The following is an 18107-nucleotide window of genomic DNA, read 5'->3' as shown; positions in this document are numbered from 1 at the left end:
CCCTCTCTTAATCATACGCTGTAACATCCTTTGCCCATTAGATGACGCCGTTTACCACGGCGTGAGGGAGTCACACCTCCCTAGCCGGCCTTCTTTGACTTTTTTTTTTTACAAACACACAAGTTTTTAGTCTGAGGAAAAAGAAGGACGCGGTTCTGAAATGGGTTAAATAACCGCCCTTTACGCACGAATAATCTATTTTTTCGTCTATATTTCCCCCCTCTCCATCGGTTAGAAATTGGTAGAAACAGAAACTTTATTTTTTTTTATTTTATTTTTTAAAAAAGAAAAAAACCCTCGTATTCCGAAACATCGGTAAGTCTCTTTTATTTATTTAAAAAACATAAAACAAATGGATAACATTTTTTTAATATTCACTTTAACTCGAATAAGTGAGCCTCGTACTAATTTACATTCACGCACGCACATACCCGATAGAGGGGGGCGGTGGTGGGGGCTTCCTGCCGCCCAACATGATGATAAGGGGGGTCGGGGGTTCCTACGGTTGGGACCCGTTCTACTTCAAAGTAGGTAGCTTTATCAGTAATTCGAATTTCAGGGGGGCGCTCCCCCCATTGCTACTTCAAAAGCTGGTGGTAGGATCCTTCCTGTAAGATGAAAAATAATTTATTAACACGAGGATGTCGAAATAATATTATCAGCTGGACAACAAAGCTACTGTTTGGGGGTTCAAAGGAAGTACGTAGAGAATCGGTGGGGGGTGACCGGAATCATTTGCTTGATGAAGGTGGGGGGACCGGAAAACAACAAAGCTACTGTTTGGGGGGTTCAGAGGAAGTACGTAGACAATCGGGTGGGGGTGTTTGTTGAAGGGTGGGGGGACCGGATAACGTGTTTGATGTTGTGGGAAACAGAATATCATCAATCATTTTTGACAGGAGCTGGCTTCCGATCTCTGATTGGTTAAGACGATGAGGGGGGTGGTTTCCGATCTCTGATTGGTTAAGACGAAGAGGGTGGGAGGGAGGGGTGGGTGGAATGTCATCAATCATTTTTGACAGGAGCTGGCTTCCGGCCTCTGATTGGTTGAGAAGGTGGCAAGTGGGTAGGGGCTTAATTCAAAATAACGGCTTCTGATTGGCTAAGAAAGCGGAAGGGGGCGGGGCTTACTTCAAAGGGCTAGGATATGAATGGTTTTATTGGGGGGGGCAATAAAGTTTTATTGGGGGGTGCAATAAATCATTGTTTTATTGGGGTCATAAATCACTTTTTGACATTTGCTGAAGTATACATATATATGCTAGGTTTTGTGAAAATTCCCATTTTTGACCAAGAAATGGGAGAAAAAGGGCTTTTTGTAAAAGCAGACATTTCAAGCACAACTTTGACTTCAACACTGCTATGTTTTCTTCTGTGACACCTCAAACATCTAAATAATTTTTTCCTTCTATAAAACAACATTACAAAAAGTGCTTTTGCCAACAAAAATAACAGTTTATTTAACATAAAGAACTATTGAACTAACAAAGTGAACTAAGTACATAAGTGCCTGACAGTGCATGTGAGATGTCTTTCGGCTGCCATCCGCGTTGCTGCCAGCTCCAACCATCCCCACAACTTCCACCTGTACATTGTAGAACCATAAACAATTGCAAATGTTAGATATTTTATTGCTGGAATATGAAGTTTAGTAGGCTACTTTTATTCACCTTTCATTGCACCAACAAAGGAAGGCCAAGCTCTCTGGCTCCTGGTTGCATCTTTAATTGATTAAAAAAAAAATACACACATGTATATATATATATATATATATATATATATATATATATATATATATATGTAAAATTACCACAGAGTTCACAGTCGATCTGTTGTTGTTTTGTTGCTACATATTGACATTCTCCCACCTCTCTCTAAAACTATGATTAGAACTAAAACAATAACAATGACAATACACAAATCGGTCTGTTTTTGTGTGTGTTTTTTTTGCTACATATTGACATTTCCCCACCTCTCTCTAAAACCTTGACTACAACTAAAACAATAACAATACACAATACACAAGTCCGTCTATCAAGCTAGCGATTCTGCACACGTACACCCATATATTTGTCCACTACATTTACAAGATGGACAACTTGTGGACAACTTACATGTATTATTAGTATTACTGGCAACTTTATTCTACGGTAGGACAAAATGATACCTATAACTGCCTTATGAGGGCATTGGGGGTGTGAGCTACGAAGGGGAATTTAACAAGTTAGCTTGTCTTCTTACCTCCTCGTTCTGGAGCGGGGTTCGGAGAAGACTCACTGCTTCTTCATCTCCAATCTGAAGGCACACGCTCATCTGAAATCAGGATCCAAATCTGGCTTATACTCGTCACCCGTCAAATCGGTGTGATTGTCGTGATGATCGATCGTCCTCCCGGTCTCCCGGTAGTCGTCCTCGCTTGACGCGGCCGGCGGAGCGTCGCTCACCGGCTGCTTGACGTGTTTCTTCGACGTGAAACTTGATCGCCACCATCATCCTTTGATGACGATGCTTTTACAGCCGAAAATAACTCATCTAGTGTTACCTGTTTTGTTTTTCTGTCCATCTCTCACACTCTTTCATCCTCCGCTCCGCGGCCTCCGCGTTACTCGAACCGGCCGCCCCACCCCCCTCCCCCGGCCAACGCATACACTTCCTGTTTTTTTTTTCTTCTACAATGTGATCCTTGTGTGATCGTGGCTGTCTTTTATAGTTGTTGCCACCTGCTGGCCGTTGTTAACGTCGCAGTCAAGCCTGATCCTTCACTCAAAAGCTGCGTCAGACCCTAATGTACACCCGAGCCTAAAAAAAGCCTTATGACGTATATATACGTCATGTGTACGCGGCGACAATGACGCTTATGACGTACATATACATCATATGTATTGAGTTAAAGGTGGAATTACACCTACAGCAAAGAAGCACTTCTTCAAAAGCAGTACAGCCATGGAGGACTCGCCATTTTGTTTCCTACCGAAAGCCAGATGAAACTGGCAGATCCAGCCGCCGGCAAGTCCAAGTGGAGGGTAAACATCCGGGTGACTTGTAGTCTGCTAAACTAAGCTACATGTCATGTGCTAAGCATGCTTTAGTCCACATTAGGAGCATCCAATATCAAGGCGAAGGCCAAGGCCCACATCTTGTGGGCATCGTGCGCCACTGTTGACAAGGTGACATGGAATTGGTAACTCAATAATTTGAGGTAGTTTGGTTAAACAAACAAACAAACAAACAAAAAAACAACAAAAAAATACAACAAAAAATAAGACACTTATGGTATTGCTTTATTTAGTCGCACTTGGTATCGGATCAAATCCAAAATCAGTGGTATATCCTATCCCTACCAGATTCTAGGCAATTCACACTTCGACTGCAAATAATGCTGCACTTGAGTGCCGTTTAGCATTATAGTTTAATCGATAATGTCAGTGACCAAGCACCGATATTTACTAAGTTGGGTGTGAAAATGGGTTGATGAGCATGTACAAAGAAGTACAATGATTCTTAGTATCACATCTGACTGTTGGTCTGAGTGAATGGTGCCATGCCTGGAGGAGGCTATCATTGATGGAGACTAATGTTGACACTTCACACCCCAGGATCTGCAGTCAATTAACACATTGTCTAATTAAAGTGATCTACTGGTATATCTATGAGAGATTTAAAGTGGCTGTAAAAGGGGTACATGCTGCATTAACTTTACAATCAGGTCTGCTTCTTTATTTCCATTTGGGTTTTAGCGTTAATAACTTTCTTCAACATCTGTCATTACCAAACACATTATGTTAGCATCTTTCACAGATAGGAGGAAACAGACCATCATGATTTTGCTCTTCCATTTTGTAATGCTCTCCACAATCAGGAAAATCTTACAGCAAAGTGCAAAACGCAAATTTGAACTCTCCCCATTATTTTTCCTCAGCTTGAGTGTCCTTGAAAAAGTAGTCTGGCTATTTTGTCCTTCTCACTTTCAGGTCTTTTCAGGTGTTGTGTTGAATGAAAACCACAATATAACTCTACCCGAACAATCATTCTCTTTTATTTACCTTGCCTCTCCTTTTTAAATGGTAATGAGCCTGAAAAAGTTGTTTAAACTGCTTGCCAAAGACTAAAACAAGCTTTTCTTATAACGGAGGGTATAAAATGGTCAATAATATCAGTAATTATTAATCCTCCAGCTCTTTTATTTGTGACTTTATGTGATCATGGAAGCCCTTCTCGAGCTGAGAGCACAAAGCTCTCCCTTAATACTGTTGAGAAAAATACTGCAGACCATTAAGACCGAAGGCAAAGCCACAAATGATCCCTTTGGCGAGTCAATGAATTAAGTTGACACTTATCACTGTAACCTGGCAAGCTTGGCATTTAATTTCCATTGGGGCCCCATTAGAAAATAATTTAGTGAGATTCTTAGTGACAACAGAGACCAAATGAGTACATGACGCATTGTGATGCACAATATGTTGCTATTCGGCGTCATTTGAGAGTGTTTGTGTTGTCTTTTTAGAAGGTAAAAATCCTACTATTTTCCACTTTGTTTATCCCGTGTGGGGTTGTTGGTAGCAGGAGACTTGACCAACTGGCAATGGGCAAGCGGTAGTATACCCCGAACAGATAACTGGTTGAGATTATAATAGTAAAACCTAATTATTGACAAGCAGAAATTTTCATTAACCTTGCGTCATTGAAGCTATATAAACAGCTAGGAAAAGAACAGACCAATTCAAACACATTTAGAGGGTGATTAGCAGCCAAACAGATCAAGTGGGTCTCTGTAATTAAGCTTAAAGACATATAGGTAAAAATGCATAAACTCATATACTGTAACAATATGACTAGCTGCTCTCAGTCATGTCCCTTCCCAAATGTATGTAGGAATAAACATGTTTTTTTTTTGTGCTTTTTATATTTAATATAGAGCAGGGGTGTCTAACCCTAACCCAGAAGGAAGCAAGGGCCACATAATGTTATGAAGAGAAATTGTGTTTAGTCCTAAAAATTGTACAAATAATTTATTTGTGCTTTTGCATACTTAGAAAAATGCTACAGTATATAAACCAATTTATTTGTAATATGGCAGTAGGGCTATTATAGTTTGGGAATTTTTCATTTTAGTTAGTTTTTATTAGTTTTCAGGGTGGTTTTGTTATGCTTAGTTTTAGTTTAGTTTGTTAGTTTCAGTATTAGTATTAGTTTTTTTTTAACGTGTATTACTTGTGCACAATATAGCAACGTGATCTGAAGGTGCTTTTCTATTGGCTGCTGATAGATGACGTCACTTCTGTGTGACATACTTTCAAACATCATTATTCCGGTTTATATAAAAATAAATTTACTAAAAATCACATTTAAAATCATCCCCAAAGGCTCATGCATCAAATGAATTACCAAAGATGAAAAAGGACATGTTTGCTACAATTACAGTTAGTTTTCCATCCATCCATCCATCCATCCATCCATTTCTTGACCGCTTATTCCTCACAAGGGTCGCGGGGGGTGCTGGCGCCTATCTCAGCTGGCTTTGGGCAGTAGGCGGGGGACACCCTGGACTGGTTGCCAGCCAATCGCAGGGCACACAAAGACGAACAACCATTCACACTCACAAGCACACCTACGGACAATTCAGTGTGTTCAATTAACCTGCCATGCATGTCTTTGGAATGTGGGAGGAGACCGGAGTACCCGGAGAAGACCCACGCAGGCACTGGGAGAACATGCAAACACCACCCAGGAAAGCCGGAGCCTGGACTCGAACCCGAGTCCTCAGAACTGGGAGGCGGACGTGCTAACCAGTCAACCACCGTGCCGCCCTTAGTTAGTTTTGTAAACACAAAATGTAGTTTCAGTTGTTTTCGTTTTTTAAAAAGCATTTTCGTTTTTATTTTGGTAACAATATTGTTTTTGAATTTTAGTTTTGCCCTGCAATTGGCTGGCGACCAGTCCAGGGTGTACCCCGCCTACTGCCCAGAGCCAGCTGAGATGGGCCCAAGCACTCCCCGTGACCCTTGTGAGGGATAAGCAGTCAAGAAAATGGATGGATGGATTGAATTTTAGTTTTAGTTTTTTAATTTGTTTTTGTTAACTAAAATAACCTTTAATGGCACCCGTTTTTCGATACCCTCCCTTCTTACTTTGACCATCTCCAAACATTTTTGTCTTGTTTATTTTATTTGACCTGAGTCAAATGCCATTTTTAGCATATGTCGCGGGCCACTGAAAAATGGACGGCGGGCCGCAAATGGCCCCCGGGCCGTAGTTTGGACACCACTGATATAGAAATTAAGTAGCGGCTATAGCATTATCCATCTACCATTTGTCAACACTAGGGCCGCAGAGAAGAGTACACCCTGAACTGGTCACTCGCCAATGTCAGGGCAGATATGGATAAACAACCATTCACACGAGAGAACACTTTGGAGTTCTCATTGAAATGCATGTTTTGCAAATTTTGGAGGATGTCAGACTAAACCCACTCAAGCACAGTCAGCTCATGCACACGCCACTCAAAGGCAAGAATTAAGATACATACTGCTAACATCAGATCTATTAGACATTTGTACAAACCACTCATCCTCCATGCAGCTGATACATTATCCAGCCATCCATATCTAGGCATCAGTTTGTATCTTAACTTTCGACACATGTTAAATTGCAACTTTGGCAATATTTATCCTCAGAGATGGTATAGAATTGGGAGGGTGTATGTATTCCATCTATCTGCCTCAGAAGGTTAAATCAAGTTGTTTAAAAAATAAAGTTAAATACCAAACTGGTATTGCTGCTGACTTAAAGATTCTTTCTACTTGTGCTGTTGTTAATGCTTAAGCAAGCATTATTATTGTCCTTATTCAGCAAAAGACTCCCAGACTTGTTCCATGCCAACATGAACAATAACTACTAAAAGGGTTCAGATTAATGACAGTGCAGGTACTTGGGCTGATGAAAATTGTGGTGCTGAGAAGCTACGGTACCAAGTGAATAATTGTCCTTGACGAAAAATGGAAGTTACTAACTGTTGTTTTATATTCTCATGCATAGGTTTGATTTGCTGATAAATGTATTCAGCACACTAACATTTAATGAAACATATTGTGCAATTTATCCAAATCTAAAACACTTTCCAGGTGCCTTACTTGGGGTCAGCCGAGTACCAGGAAGCCACAAGTGCCTAGGCCAGGGCTGGGCAAACTCGGTCCTCGAGGGCCAGAGTCCTACAGGTTTTGGAGGTTTCCCTCTTCCAACACAAGCTGATTGCAATCAACAGGATCGCTATCGGGCTTATGCAGAGCTTGCTGGTGAGCTAATCACATATCAGCTGTGTTGGAGAAGGGAAACATCCAAAACCTGCAAGACTCCGGGCCTCGAGGACCGAGTTTGCCCATCCCTGGTCGAGGCTCTCACTCCTGATTTCTCCTTTTTTTTTGGAACTTTATGTATTTATTTTTTTAATCAAACATTAATTTGCAATAAACATAATAGAACATTCCTTGACATCACATCAGAATATACATGCATACAAAACCACAACACCTTGGGGCCTGTAGAGTTTAAAAAAAAAAAAACGACATTGATGAGTGAAAACTAAATTGATTCCTAAGTGAAAACAGGGGTGTGTGCGTGTGTGTAGGTGGGTGTGTGTGTGTGTGTGTGGGGGGGGGGGGGGGGGGGGGGGGGGCAACAACCAAATGCAGGGGTCCAGTCAGTGAGAAAGGTTTCTCTCAATAGACAACTATCTTTTTTAAACACCACAGATTTCTATTGTAATTGTCTCGTTAGGCCTCCATTACATACCTCCATTACCTCTAAGTTTCTGCTTCCACTGGGCCACTGTAGGGGGTTGTGGTGTACTCCATTTAATTGTCACCATTTGTTTTTAGCAGTCATTGAGAGTATATGTAACAGCAGGTATTCTTGATCTCTAGTGTACATAACATAACACTTATACACAATACTTGTTGTATTCCTTCACCACTGGTGGTACTGGAATGTTCTGCAGTGTCCAGTGCCCATCTCCACCTTTGACTCTCCGTTGGACTGTGTCATTTGCATGGGCAGTGTGAAGAGTGGAGCACAGAAAAACGTCCCGCATATCTCTCCACTGAATGAAGAGGAGGGAGTTTTCACAAATCCACCTGATGCTGCCTCGAGGTGATCTGGCGTCCAATATGTTGACTTTAGTTTTTGGAAAACCAATCCGTTTTTTGCGGATCGTGCCACATGCCCAGATTCTACTGTTCAGCAGGTAATGGAATAGTATCGGACTGGTGTAAAAGTTGTCCACAAAGAATTTGTATCCTGTTCCAAGTAAATTTGTGTTCAACAGCTGCATTACCGAGTCATAGCTCAGGTGCTCTCCTGCGATTTACCTCCATACACACAAAAAAAATAAAAAAATCCCAGGTGTAGCCATTTGAAGAGTCTGCTAGGACAAAGATCTTGTAGACCCTTTTCACTGGCTTACTTTTCATGTACTGCTTGAGGCTGATGCGGGACTATGACACCACCATTCTTTCATCAATGGAAATTTCTAGGGCGGGGTGGTAGTTTGCTCTGCATACAATTCTCAAGGCGTCATATAGCGGTTTGATCTTGCACAGGTGATCATAACTCCCATTCCTCTCTTCTCATCATTTGTAGCATCCTCTGCTCTGTTACTAAGATGCAGGGCATATTCTCAGAAATCGTTTTCCACTGATTACTTTTTGGCCGAAAAGGCAGGGTCTTCTCCGGGTACTCCGGTCTCCTCCCACATTCCAAAGACATGCATGGCAGGTTAATCGGTCGCTCTGAATTGTCCTTAGGTGTGCTTGTGTGCGTGAATGGTTGTTCGTCTCTGGGTGTCCTGCGATTGGCTTGCACCGGTTCAGGGTGTCCCCTGCCTACTGTCCAAAGCCAACTGAGATAGGCTCCAACGCCCCCGCGACCCTTGTGAGGAATAAGCGGTCAAAAAAATGGATGGATGGATGGGTGGATGGATGGATGGATGGATGGATGGATGGATGGATGGATGGATGGATGGATGGATGGATGGATGGATGGGGAAAAGGCAGACTTTAAAGTTCGGCTTTCCCACAGTAGTCTGTATACGAACAGCACTTGACAAATCCCATAAAAATTATCATGGCTAAGAAGCTGTACATTTCACTCAGCGTGACGTCCACCCATGGGTCTTTCGGGGTACCAATTTATGCGGCCCCATACACATTGGTGATGTCCAGGATTTTGTGGAGCATTGAAGCTGTGGAAAAAAAAGGCAGAAAAAGCTCTAATATTGTGTACGGGATGGTCCAAATAGTCTGGGGTCCCGGTGGGTGTACAGGCTTGCAGACTGGCTGTGGTGGTGTTATGTCTTCCACAGTAGTATGTTGCGACTTCTGCGCAGCCGAACCCCCAGCTCCACTGTGGCTGTTACTTGGTCTTCCGCTCCCTGAATCCCCTGCTCCACTTCTGCTGTTGCTGCCTCTTCCCCTCCCACTGCTCCGGCCATGCCCTTGACCTCTCCCTCTTGCTACTCTGCCGCACCCTTTAATACAACCAGTATCATGGGTCAAAGTTGGTGCGTGGAGATCTTCCTCAGAATCTCTTGGACACGCTGTCGAGTGACAACTCGTCAGCAAGGAGGTCAGTGAGTTCGATGATGAGGCTATTTGATGAACATTGCACCCCGAAAGTGAATGAGACCGTCAAACGGTACAAGTTCTTTGTGAGGAACCAAGGAATGGATGAAACAATTGACAAATAAGTGACAGATTTTAAAGTGCTGGCCAATACATGCAACTTTGGTGACATTAAAGACTCACTGATTAAGGACCACATTGTGTGTGGGACCAATAGTTCAGAGATGAGAGAGCGACTCCTCAGGGAAGCTAGGCTTACGCTGGACAAATGCTTACAAATATGTAGGGCTGCTGAACTTTCAAAATAAAATAGCAGAACTCAAGAAGGACACACTGTGGGGAAATACATGCAGCGAAACCAAAATGCAAAGTTGATGAAGTTGATTGCAAGTTCTGTGGCAAAACACGAGTGAGTCAAAACTAAATGACCAGCTTTTGGGAAAAAAAATGCAAGAGTGGACAATAGTGAGAAGAGTAAACAGGTGCATGTTGTCTTGGAACAGGATGGTGAAATATTTGAGGACATTATGACAATAACAGAGGTTCAAGAGAACAATGAAATAGTTCACCAAGTGAAAGAGCGACTCGACAAGGGACAGCAGCTCTTTGCAGGAATGCTAGTGAATGGCACGCATGTTAATTTTCAGATTGATTGTGGTGCAACTTGCAATATTATTATTTAAAACCCCATAAACTTCCTAAGCCCGGACACACAGAGAAAGTGCTAGTGATGTACAGCAAGACCAGGTTGTGTCATTTAGGTAAATGTAGGATTAAAGCAGCTCTATGTAAGATTTAAAATTTCAAATCTCTACTGCCACCTGTGGCCAAAAACAAACTGCAGCTCGTACACGCTGCGCGCACTCGTACTTGCACGACCTCAATACTGAAGACTGGGCTCTTCATATCCAATGAAACTATGTTTTCAGAGGTAAGAAGTTTTATAATGTTATACAAAGCTGGCCACTTCACGGAATGAGACTCTCGATCCCCACTAAACAATTGATGTCCACGGGACGTGCAGATCATATTGCATTAGTCTGTCGAAGTCCAGTCCTGTGCTGTACTCCAAAACGATGTGCAAATTACGTCAATTAATTGGACCTCATTCCGATGTTAATATGCAGTTACATATTGTAGTCACCCCGCTCGACGGACGTCAACCTGATTCTAGTCATTATTAGTGTATGTCGTCCCCAGGCTAGCGTCATTGTGCATGAGCCGCAAGGTGGGCTGTCAGTTATGGAAATTGACGATTGTGAAAAACATATAGACCCATTCACTACTTAGTGTGATATGGCCGTGAATGTTATCGCCATTCAGTAGTACCGTTCACATTCCGTTAGCATAATGTAGCTTCAATAGGCTGTTTTCACGGAGGAAAATAAGGCAACATTTAGCCTGATTCTTCATAAAGTCATTCTGTTCTATTACATTCAACTTTGCCGCCCCTTTCATGCTAAATGTTGCCGTCCACCTCACTTTCACCCCAATAGTTACGACCGAGAAATGATCGATCTTGAGGTTACTGCTATTTGAAAACAACACATTTTCTTCTAAATGTCAAGATACTCGCTTCTTACCTTTTGGAATAGAAGAAAGCCAGCTGTGAATCACTTTTCTAATCCAAGTCCGATCTCAACGCTCTCCACCGCTGAAATGTCAAACCAATGTTCACTCTCGTTCTCGGCGCCGGTCACTATCAAGTTTAGATTTTTTTTTTTTTCGTGGAACTTGACATTGTTTTCATTTTTTTTTTAAGCAGCCTTCCGCGGAGTAACAGCGGGTGTCTGGGGCAGCGAAAATCTGTACTAGTTCCGTCTTCGCGCGACAGGAAACAACTGACGATGACGCGAATGACGTCACATCCTGCAGACAGAGGGCGGGAAATTCGAAGGATTCGGACCGGACGCTTCCGAAATAATATTGGCCAGAGGCTTGTAGGAGTACCCATTGTGAACATCGAAGATGTTGATCTACTAATTAGAATGTTTCAGTCATAAATGGTCAAATAAAAAGGCTATTGTTAAGATATTTTTGGGGGAAATCCTACATAGAGTAGCTTTAAAGTGAGAAACCCTCATAACAATAAACTGTACAGATTCGAGTTTCAAGTGGTTGACCAGGTGGACAAAATACCCATATTGGGTAGGAACGCTAGTGAAGCGATGAAGCTAATTAAAGTACAGTATGAGAACATGCTTGCCATTGATGAGATTGTGAAAAAAAAATTAAGACAGATTGCAGATGATGGACAAAGTGACCACATTACAATGGAGAAAATGAAAACTGAGTTTGGAGACGTGTTCACTGGTGATGGCTGTTTGGAGGGAGAATATAGTATTGAAATAGACAGCAGTGTGCCGCCAGTGAAGCTACCAAAGCGCAGAGTACCCATTGCTATGATGACACACCCCTCAAAGAGGAATTGAAGGATCTGGAGAAGAGAGGCATTATAGCACGTTGAGTGTAGCATGGATTGGATAAGCAGCAAGGTCACGGTGACAAAACGAAATGGTAAACCGAGGATCTGCATTGACCCCAAACCCCTCAACCGAGCTGTAACGATTATCGGCCGGTTGTAACTTTTTGCAACCTCAGTTCCAAAGGAATTGAGCTCCTGTGGCCTGAACATGCCACTGTGGGGGGTGGGGAGCACAAGTACATCCCCCACAAACAGCCACACATGCTCTGACTGACACGCGCACGCGCACACACACACAAATCAGGACAGTAAAAGCCTTCTTAGAAACTTGACTTTCTTATTTTGCAACAGAACAATGAATTATGAAATGTTATGTTTGCCATTTGTGAAATGTTGACTCCATGAAATGTCATGAAAATGTTCCATTGCAGTGGCAGATTCTCCACTAAACTTTCATGTGTATGCACGTTTTAACAGTGTAAGCTAGGTAACATTTTATTTGAGGTATTCAATTGTACGTGTTGCATTGGTTGAATTCTGACCTTAGAATCTTAACACACATGGGATCCAGATTCAATCTGATTAGCCAACCAAAAACCTCCCCCAGCTGGTAACTTTCCACTGTGGTCTCAACCGGCCCCCCTGGTGTGGAGGCCGCCGCCTTCCCAATTTAAAAGCACGCTCCCTGCGTGCTGCTTTCTCTCTTCCGCTGCTCTTTGGCTCCCGCTTCTTCGCTGCTCCTTGGCTCCTTCCTGGTCTCCATCGGCGCGGCTGCCAGACAAAGGGCTAGCCCAGCTAGCTTAACCTCCAGCACACGGCAACGCACAGAAGCCATCGCGTGTTGCGACAGGCGCAGCGAAACACGCTGCTTTTGGTCCCTGCACAAGGCTCAAACGGATGGTGCCTTTCCAGGCACACCAGGCCTCAACCAAAAAGGGCCCTTCCCAGCCAGCAGGTTGACCCCGTGACGCTCAGTTGGCCAGCCGGACGACCTGTCTCTCCCTCTCCTGAACTGAACCTTCTTCATCCCTTCTTCAAACGGGCTTGGCGAGTCTCCATCCAGGGTCCTGCTTCTGAGACCAACCCCCTCTGTAAGTGCAACTTTGCAGGCCTTCGCCCTAGTACAAATTGGTGCAAACTAGGTTGATTGTGGGTCCCATGTTGGTTCGATTTAAGAAACCCATCACCTTGGCTAAGACCGTTTCTTTTTTTCTTCTTTTCTTCTCCTTTGATTATTTTTATTATTTTAGTTCTCATTTCATTGCCTATCATAGTAGTTAGTTTTGCTTCTTTAAATTCTAAGTAGATTATCCCACCTAGGTTAGAGAATAAACGTGCACAAAACTCAACCCCTGGTTTACTGTGTGTGTGTTTCAACAATTTATAGTGACCTCTAAGCTGAACAAAGAACTCACAAAATTGTAGTAAGGGCACAACCTTCATTTTAATGACTGATTCAACGAGGTTCTCATCTGTTATCCTGATAAAATTATCAAAAAGAGATGTGGTGCTCCGCAGGCAAGCTCAACTTAATTTAAATATTAAGTTTGAGTCTCCTTCAATTAATGAGCCAATTGATTATTAATTTAATAATTAACAATTATTGATTTAATAATTAATTGGACCGATTTCCCTTACAGAGCGCTGAAAAGAAGCAATTTCCCACTTCCAACCATTGATGACATACTCCCAGAAATGGCAAAGGCTAAAATATTCACAGTCTATGATGTGAAACATTGGTTCTGGCATGTCAAGTTAGGGGAGCAGTCAAGCTACCTCACCACATTTGCCACCCCATTTGGTCGGTACCGTTGGTTGAGAATGCCAATGGGAATAAGCCCCGCACCTGAAGTTTTCCAGAGAAGGCTCATGCAGGCCCTGGAGGGGATATCTGGAATATACATCATTGCGGATAATGTCTTGGTCACAGGTGAAGGAGCATCACTGGAAGAGGCGAGTAAAGACCACGATGACAAACTCAGGTGCTTCCTAAACATCAAGTTGAACTTTGACAAGATAAAACTTCGGCAGCAGGAAGTGCCATATATTGGACATCTGTTGACAGCTGATGGACTGCGTGTGGATCCCGAGAAGGTGCGTGCCACCCGAGAGATGCCAAGGCCAACGGATATTAAAGCAGTACAGAGATTGGTTGGCATGATAAACTACCTGTCAAAATTTTATGGCCACCTGTCTGATGACTGAAATTTTGAGACAACTTACACACAAAGAGAGAATGTGTGGGAATGGAATGACATACAGGAAGAAGCGTTCAACAGAATAAAGGACAAGATTGCCATTACACCGGTTTTGAAGTACTACAACCAGGATGAGGAGTTGACATTGCAATGTGACGCCTCGGAAACGGGTCGAGGTGCTGCTCTTACACAGCGAGGTAGGCCTGTAGCATATAGGAGCAGGGCATTTACACAGACAGAAAGGGGCTATGCCCAAATAGAAAAAGAATGCTTAGCTATTGTGTTTGGGATGGAGAAATTTCACCAATACACATATGGCAGACAGGTTACAGTACGGCGCGACCACAAACCACTAGAAAATATACACAAGAAGCCACTTCTGAGTGCCCCAAAGAGGCTACAGAGGATGTTACTCATATTACAGAAATATGACATGAAGGTGACCTATGTACCTGACCAAGATATGTTGCTGGCAGACACTGAGCAGGGCATATCTACCGGAGGACACTAAAGTGCACACATAGAGACTGTGATAGAGTCTGTGAACATGGTGCACTATTTACTAGGGGTGTCACGATTCGCCAACTCCACGATTCGATTTAAATTTCGATTTTGGGGTCACGATTCGATTTTTTTTTCGATTTTTTTTTTTTTTTTTTTTTCTCCGCTCCCCCACTTTATAACACAGAGGCATATGCTTCTGTAGGCTAAGGCTAGTCTACATATAGGCTACATATAGGTGATGCAATTTCCATATTATTTTTGTGTAAATTTATGTAATATATGATAATTGACATTAGGCAGGAATGATCAAATTCAAAGAATTTATTTACAATATAAAGTTAACCGTCTTGTTCTTACTGAAGTGTAAAATAAAAAATAAAAAAACAAAAACAAAAAGTCACAGTGGGTGCCTGCCATCTATTGACTGTTTTTGGTTACAACAGTGTGCTGTGCGTTCCTCTTAAAATAATGTGCAACAACAACAAAAAATATATTGTATCCAAAGTCATGGAACAAATACAGCCTGAACAAACTATATCCCAACATTTACAGTTGCTGGGCATACTGTAGCGTGGTTCAAGTACACTAATTAAATGTTTGAATCCAGCGTTTTCCACCGCCGAATAAGGGTGCAGGTCTGCTGCTATAAATAGACCTATGGCGTTAGTTATAGCTTTCGCGCGAGCTGAAGTGTGTGGAAGTTTCACTGTAAATGAGGATGAAATAGTTGGTTGGACCGTTGTTTTCCCACTTCTAGTTGAATTTGATAAATCTAAATCTTTGTGATGCCTGCGTAAATGTCCCGTCATGTTTGTCGTGTTTCCCGTGGCCGAGTACAGTACGTGCACATAGCATATCTTGCAAACTGTGGTCTTTTTATCGACAACGTGAACGTTGTCGACATAACTCACCGGGAACGCAAAATGTTTCCAAACTGGTGACGAGAGAAGCGGGAGCGGCTTGAAGCACCATTGCTGTGTCTGTCCGCGCTTGCCATCATGACTGCAGGAGAAGTCAGCTAACCCCGGGTTTTCATTGACTGCGGTTGCGGTGCGGTGCGTCTTGACTGCGTGCTCCGGACGGGTCAATTTTTTTGTCAATCCACACCGGCTCCGCACAGCTGCGGTCCGGCAGCTCCGTCGCCGCCCACTTCCCAACGTATCTCGCGGGACCGTGCGCGCGCGATCATGTGGCATTTCACAACGACAAACATACAGAAAGTCTGTGCTTCTTCTGCTATGAGATTCCATGCAGCATCTTTTTTTTGGTTGTCCTTGTAAAGTATATTAATAACGAGAGTCGGGTCAGTGCGTGCTCAAGGCGAGCGCCACTCTTTATTTCTGTCTTCCGCGTCCGGCTGCCGCTCAGTACGGCAAGCGAGACGGGCACAACAAGCAATCGCGAACATCAAACTCACAATACATTACCGTCTTTATAAAAAGGATGTGCCGTGTCATATATTATTTTGTGGTTTTCCACCTCCAATTTATTAAACCTCTCCGCGTCCATGTTCGCTGGTGTCTAAACCGTGAATGAGCACATGGCCCGGCGACGCCCACGTCACGTTCTGCTGATAAGCTTGCGAAATAGGAGCTGGCGAGTGTTTTTTTCTGAAAGGTAACCGGAAATTTATTTTGAAACTGCCTCTGTCTTCCTGTCCCGCTCGATGTGTTTTGTGCTAGCTTGCCATTTGCCGGAGGCCTACCGCTGCGGCGTCCGGCAAAAATAGAAAATAGGTCTATCCTTGCGGAAGGCTTGCGGCACGCCGGCGGGGGGGAGATGGGGGGGGGGGGGGGGCATCGAATCGAGTGTCCTCTCTTCTATTTCGATGCTCGAAATCGTGACGTAATTTCGATCGATTTCGATAAAAAATCGAAATCGTGACACCCTTACTATTTACCTATTTCAGCTGAGAGACTGAGCTCCATTAGGAAGGCTACGTCAGAGGATGGGAAGCTGCAGCGAGTGATAGGGATGATTCTATCTGGGTGGCCACAAAACAAAAAAGACATTCCAATAGATATCCAACACTATCGCTCATTTCAAGAAAAACTTACCAGAATGGTATTCGTGTTCAGAAGCGAGAGAGCAGTGATACCACAGTCACTCATGGCAGACATTACAAACAGTGTACACTCTTCTCGTCTAGGAGTAGAAGGTTGTCTTCGGAGAGCAAGGAGTGTGTGTACTGGCAGGGAATGAATGAGTACATAAAGACCTTCATCTCCAAGTGTGACATCTGCCGGTCAGTGGACCCCAAGAAGCAAAAAGAAACGCTAGTTCCCCATGACGTAGCTTGCAGGCCCTGGGCCAAAATAGGAACAGACCTGTTTTCATTTCACAACAAAGACTACTTAATAACTGTGAACTACTATTCCAACTTTTGGGATGTGGATTATTTGCCTGATACTACGAGTAGCACAGGAAGTTGAAGGCCCACTTTGCAAGGCAGGGCATACCGGATGTAGTCATAGGTGATAATGGACCACAGTACACCTCCAAAGAGTTTCAGCTGTTCAGTAAAAGATGGGAGTTTGAACACAGGACGTCTTCGCCAGGATGTGCTCAAAGCAACGGGATGGCCGAGTCTGCTGTGAAAACTGCTAAGAAGCTGATGTTGAAAGCTGCAGCTGCAGGACAAGACGTTTACTTGGCTATATTGAACCACTGGAACACACCAAGCCCAAGCCCTGGGTACAAGCCCAGCACAGAGACTTCTGAGTAGAAGAACGAGGAAACTTCTTCCTACCAGAGACATGCTACTGGAGCCGGAGGTGACCAGTAATGCACGAGGCTTGTTGAAGAACAGGCAGAGACAGGAGAAATATTACAATCGCACGGCGAAGGATATGGACAGTCTTGAAAAGGGGGACCCCGTGAGAGTTCAGCCGTTTCAACCACACGGACTATGGAGGAAGGCGAAGGTGCTGAAACATGTGAGCCACAGGTCCTACGAGGTGGAGATGGAGTCGGGTGGTGTACTACCTCCGGATGAATCGACGTCACCTCAGACATGACCAGGGTTCGTCCGCCTCACCCCACAAAGCAGAGGCTGTGGGAGACACAGCTGCGGCAGAGACATATCACAGTCGAGCTGGTGTCAGTTCTACTGTCACAACAAGGTCGGGTCGTACATTAGTCCTCGATACCTGGATGACTACATGCATTGATATGTGGTTTCAGAATTCTGGTGAATGTGCAGTATTGAATATGTCTCTGTGAAAAAAGAAAAAAAAAAAGAGAAAAGAGAACTACGTGTTCATATTTAGTTGGTTGGATATAATTGTGTGCATGTTTCTGAATATGTATAAGCAATCACATGTTTTTTTATAAGACAATGTGAAAACATTTTTTGTTTGGAACTGA

General features: G+C 43.3%; 1 protein-coding gene and 1 long non-coding RNA gene across 2 annotated transcripts in view; one reads left to right on the top strand and one right to left on the bottom strand.

The window, feature by feature from the left end:
* Positions 1–18107, top strand: part of LOC144020369 (uncharacterized) — a 260558-nt gene that overhangs the window by 42148 nt on the left and 200303 nt on the right. The window lies entirely within an intron of this gene.
* On the bottom strand, positions 792–2614 carry LOC144020442 (uncharacterized). Its single transcript, XR_013283882.1, has 3 exons — positions 2242–2614; positions 1671–1721; positions 792–1585 (listed from the first exon to the last, which is right to left on the bottom strand). It is a non-coding gene; the product is annotated as an uncharacterized LOC144020442 (long non-coding RNA).

The sequence above is a fragment of the Festucalex cinctus genome, chromosome 6 (assembly GCF_051991245.1).
Source record: "Festucalex cinctus isolate MCC-2025b chromosome 6, RoL_Fcin_1.0, whole genome shotgun sequence".
Lineage (NCBI taxonomy): Eukaryota > Metazoa > Chordata > Actinopteri > Syngnathiformes > Syngnathidae > Festucalex > Festucalex cinctus.
The sequence above is the reverse complement of the archived record's forward strand: the minus strand, read 5'-3'. Positions and strand labels throughout refer to the sequence as shown.